At 44.7% G+C, this 4,849-nt stretch overlaps 1 pseudogene; it reads left to right on the forward strand.

Annotated features, from left to right (window-relative positions):
- Nucleotides 1–2,569: 2,569 nt before the first annotated feature.
- Nucleotides 2,570–3,796, forward strand: LOC115294203 (annotated as a pseudogene).
- The last annotated feature ends 1,053 nt before the right edge of the window (nt 3,797–4,849 follow it).

Raw genomic sequence — 4,849 nt, forward strand, 5'->3', positions numbered from 1 at the left:
CCTACACTTCATGTCTCCTGCCATGCTCTCATTTTAGATTCCCCATGCCCTGGTAAGTTGGTATCCAGTCCAGGGCTGCAGGGCTGTCCCACATCAGATTCCAAACCTGGTACTCTGTAACTATTTGCATTCTTGCTTCTGATACAGTGCCCTCCCCAAATTCTTTCCTGTTTTGACCCTACCTAACCCCAACCGTCCACCCCCTGCCTACCAATTTCGAAGGCAAAGCCATTCCCCTGCTGCTAGCCTCCCAAGCCACATGGGATTTTGTCTTAGCTGTGCCTTTGACCTCTTCCCAGTAGAGTGCCATATGTCCTATTTATACAGAACAGTCTTTCCCTCCATCTCTTGTCCCAATGTTAATATTAATAGCTTCCCATTCTCAGCTTTCATACTCAGAAGCATACCCTTCTGGAAGATAAATTATATGGCCGGCCAGCCTCCCTCATGGTGCCCTCACCTGCTCCCACTCACTTCTGCCTACAGTGGTCCTGAAACCTCAGGCCTAGGTGGCACCCTATTCCTGATCATGTGTGGCATTCCCATGATACCCCACCATGCCTGGAGGGTAGGGACCAGATGGCAGGTGTTATCCCATTGAGTAAACGAGGACAATGACATCAGAAAGAGTATGATCTGCCCAAATCACTGGCTTTGTTCGCCACAGAACTCAACTATGTCAGGGCTCTACGCCAGGTTCCTCACTAAACCACATGATCTGCATGACCACAGCACCCACCACAACTCAACTGCAATCTGGACTATCCACCCGAAACTTAACCTTTTCTGTGTGTCATTGCTCCTGAGCTGTTTCAAGTATAATGGTTTCTTTTCCTGGACCATAAAGTCATGGAGCCCAGGAGCTTCTCCTTTTTTTGGCCCAGGTACAGAGGACATGCTCAAGAAATACTTCCAGAATCAGTTCAAATGTGGCCAAGTCCTGTAGCTTTACGAGGCTCCTCCAGATGATTGGCAAGCCTTGTTCAACACCAACGAGATACAGTGGCTACTGCAGACAGTGCTCTCTGAACCACCTTTCATCTCTTTTGCCATGTACCATCTAAGCTGCCTGGGCCAAGGCCGTGTGTGGAGAGGATTCCTCTCACCCCTGCAAAGGGACCAAGAGCTCACCACAGAGCCATTCCTCCAAGGAGATAGGTTTCATGGGCAGGGTTACGTCAGTGCCTCAGAGGAAAGTTCATGGCCTCCATTCCAAATGTATACTAGGTCCCAAACCCAGGCCAAGACTAGACTGCTGGTTTCTACTTTGGGGGCAGCCCCTTGGGACCTTGCCCTCTCTCTCCACTCCATCATAGTTTATACAAAAGTACCAGAGGCATTGAAACCATCTGTGGTCCTTCCAGATTTCCCTGCTTAATCCCCACTAGGTATGTGGCCTTGGAAACCCTCTTCCCTTTTCTGAACCTCAGTTTCCTCACCTGTAAAATGAGAAGGTGGAACTAAACCAGCACTGCCTCATAGAAATATGATGTGAGCTATGTATGAAATTTTAAATTTTCTAGTAGCCACATTAAAAAAGTGAAAAGAAATGTATAAAATTAACTTTATAATTTATATCACTGAATATAATATATATAATATATTATCATTTTAACATACAATGAATTTAAAAGTTTTTAGTGGGACCATTCTACATTCTCTTTTTCATACTTAGTCTGAAACCTGATATGTATTTTATACGTACAACACATATCAATTAGTCCAGTCACATTTCAAATGCCTAATAGCCACATGTGTCCAGTAGTTGTCATATTGGGCAACATAGAACTTGATGATCTTAACATTCCTTCTTGTTCAGATGACTTCCAATTTTGGATTCTGCCTCTACACTTTGCCTGACTTCATATTGCCCATCAGCAGCCTCTGCCCACCTGCTCACCAGGAGGGGCATTACCACCTCCTGCCCACCAACCTCCCCAGACTATCTTTTACCACCTAGTACTGACCCCTGTACTGTCTCAATATGAGGTTTGGCTGAACGTCTTCCCAAGCCACAGAGGATCTTGCCCTGGTGCCTCTCTCAGCCCAAAGCATGAGCTTGGTTTCCAAACCTGGCCTTTCCCCACTGCCCACCCAACTCAGAACTTCTCTTTTGAGGTAGCCACTAGACACCAACCTGGGGCAGGGACAGTAGAGAAAGGGAATTAGAAATCCATATGCATGGCAGTCCTTCTCTTGAACAATTCTGCAAGCATTTGCTTCATGCCCAGCATGAAGCCAGCACCATGCCAAGCTTGGGGATACCAAAACAGCTAGATGATAGTCCTGTTTTCCCTTAAGACTCTAACCCTGATGTGCATGAGGTAAACAACCGAAGGACAACATAGAACAATATACACTAAAATGTTAAATCAGATACTTCACCATCAAAAGCCGTATCAGTTGGGGTCTCAGCAGGAAACAGATGGCACACACACGATGGATAATTAAGGGAAGTTTAATGAGAGTACTGTTTTAAAATATGTGGGAAAGGCCTCCTCCTCTCTCCTTGCAGATGCTGGGCAGAAGGAGACGCTTGCCGCTGACACTGTCTTCTTTTTACAGCCATTTCTCTCTGGGCACAATGGCAACTCTTAATGAAAAACTGATTGCACCAGTTGCAGAAGAAGAGGCAGCCATCCCAAACAATAAGATCACTGTAGTGGGTGTTGGACAAGTTGGCATGGCATGTGCCATCAGCATTCTGGGAAAGTCTCTAGCTGATGAACTTGCCCTTGTGGATATTTTGGAAGATAAACTCAAAGGAGAAATGATGGATCTGCAACATGGGAGCTTATTTCTTCAGACACCTAAAACTGTGGCTGATAAAGATTACTCTGTGACCGCCAATTTTAAGATTGTGGTGGTAACTGCAGGAGTCCACCAGCAGGAGGGAGAGCTGCCTCAACCTGGTGCAGAAGAATGTTAACTTCTTCAAATTCATTATTCCTCAGATAGTCAAGTACAGTCCCAATTGTATCATAATTGTAGTCTCCAATCCAGTGGATATTCTTACATATGTTACCTGGAAGCTAAGTGGACTGCCCAAGCACCATGTGTTTGGAAGTGGGTGTAATCTGGATTCTGCTAGATTTCGCTATTTTATGGCTGAAAAACTTAGCATTCATCCCAGCAGCTGCCATGGATGGATTTGGGGAGAACATGGCGACTCAAGTGTCGCTGTGTGGAACGGAGTGAATGTGGCTGGCATTTCTCTCCAGGAACTGAATCCAGAAATGGGAACAGACAATGACAGTGAAAATTGGAAGAAAGTGCATAAGATGATGGTTGAAAGTGCCTATGAAGTCATCAAACTAAAAGGATATACCAACTGGGCTATTGGATTAAGTGTGGCTGATCTCATTGAATCCATGCTGAAAATTTATCCAGGATACATCCAGTGTCAACAATGGTGAAGGGAATGTATGGCATTGAGAACAAAGTCTTCCTGAGCCTTCCATGCATTCTAAATGCTCCAGGATTAACCACTGTTATCAACCAGAAGCTGAAGGACGATGAGGTTGCTCAGCTCAAGAAAAGTGCAGATTCTCTGTGGGACATCCAGAAAGACCTAAAAGACCTGTGACTCTTGGCTCCTAAGCTATAGAAATTTAAAACTACAATGTGATTAACCGTGAGCCTTTAGTTTTTCATCCATATACATGGATCACAGTTTGGTTTTATCCTCCTAAATATGTGAATCTGGACTCACAGAATCAACACCCATGCTTGGTTTAGTGCTTGCAATATGAGCCCTTGAACAAATAAAATTAACTATTATAGTGTGAAAAAAATATATGTGGGGAAATTTGATGGAAAGACACAAAGGATAATGCACACCACCGCCCTAGGCCTTAAGAGGCCAGTGAAAGGAGACAGTGAAAAAGTCAGAGAGTAAAGTTATACAAAAGGTCCACTAGCAATCAGAAGTAAATGTGCAGAGAAGGGAATGCATACTCTCAGCTCACCTTCCTCCCATCCTCTGGTCTTCTGTTGGTTCATCCTGTTGGCTAGCAATCTGCAGTCAAAAGGAAGTGGAGCCCATGTAGGTCAGCCTTCCAGAGCACACTGCAAGGTGGGTGGAGGCTGAGGGTCCAAGAGAAGATATCCAGCTCAGGGACCAGTATGCAGACATCACAGGTGGTAATTGCAAAGGAAGCTAGAATAGATGGGGGAGGGGGCTTTCTGGAGGAGGCAAAACTATGCCTAGTCCTGGAGGGCGAGTGGGCCTCCTGGAGATAAGGAGGGATGACCTTTCAACTTGGACAGCAGAGTCAAAGGCAGATGGCCTGGGCAAAGTCACCCATGGGGAAATGGGTTGGCCTTTAGGGGTGGGGTGGCTATGATAAGTTCTCTTCAGGAAAATCTTTCTTACCTCACCAGCTCTAAGATCACAAAATCCCAGTCTCCCTTCCTGGAAAGGCTGGACTTGAATAAGTTCCCTTAAAGAAGGCAACACCTTGGAAAGGCAGAGAGAGCAAAGAGAAAACTGATGTTTGATAATCCCATGGTAAGGTCTGAGAATGGCAAAGTGGGAGATATGCCTCGTAGTCTAGTGCAGAAAGACAAATGGTTCCAGTCTCTAGATATAGCCCAGGAAAATAAAGGTATTAGAATAATAACTAGAATAGTTCTGAGATTGAATATGGCACCTTACATAAGGACTTTACGTATTAGCTTCTATGATTATCTCAACAGCCCTGTGAGGGAAAAGAAGGAAGTTGGAAAGAGAGATAACACAATGAATACCAATTATGTGCCAGACACTATATACATAATGTTATACACTTCATGGGTCTCCAATTTCATTATTCCCATTATACAGAGAAGGAAACTAAAGATCAAAGGA

This window comes from Suricata suricatta, chromosome 1 (assembly GCF_006229205.1).
Source record: "Suricata suricatta isolate VVHF042 chromosome 1, meerkat_22Aug2017_6uvM2_HiC, whole genome shotgun sequence".
Taxonomy (NCBI): Eukaryota; Metazoa; Chordata; class Mammalia; order Carnivora; family Herpestidae; genus Suricata; species Suricata suricatta.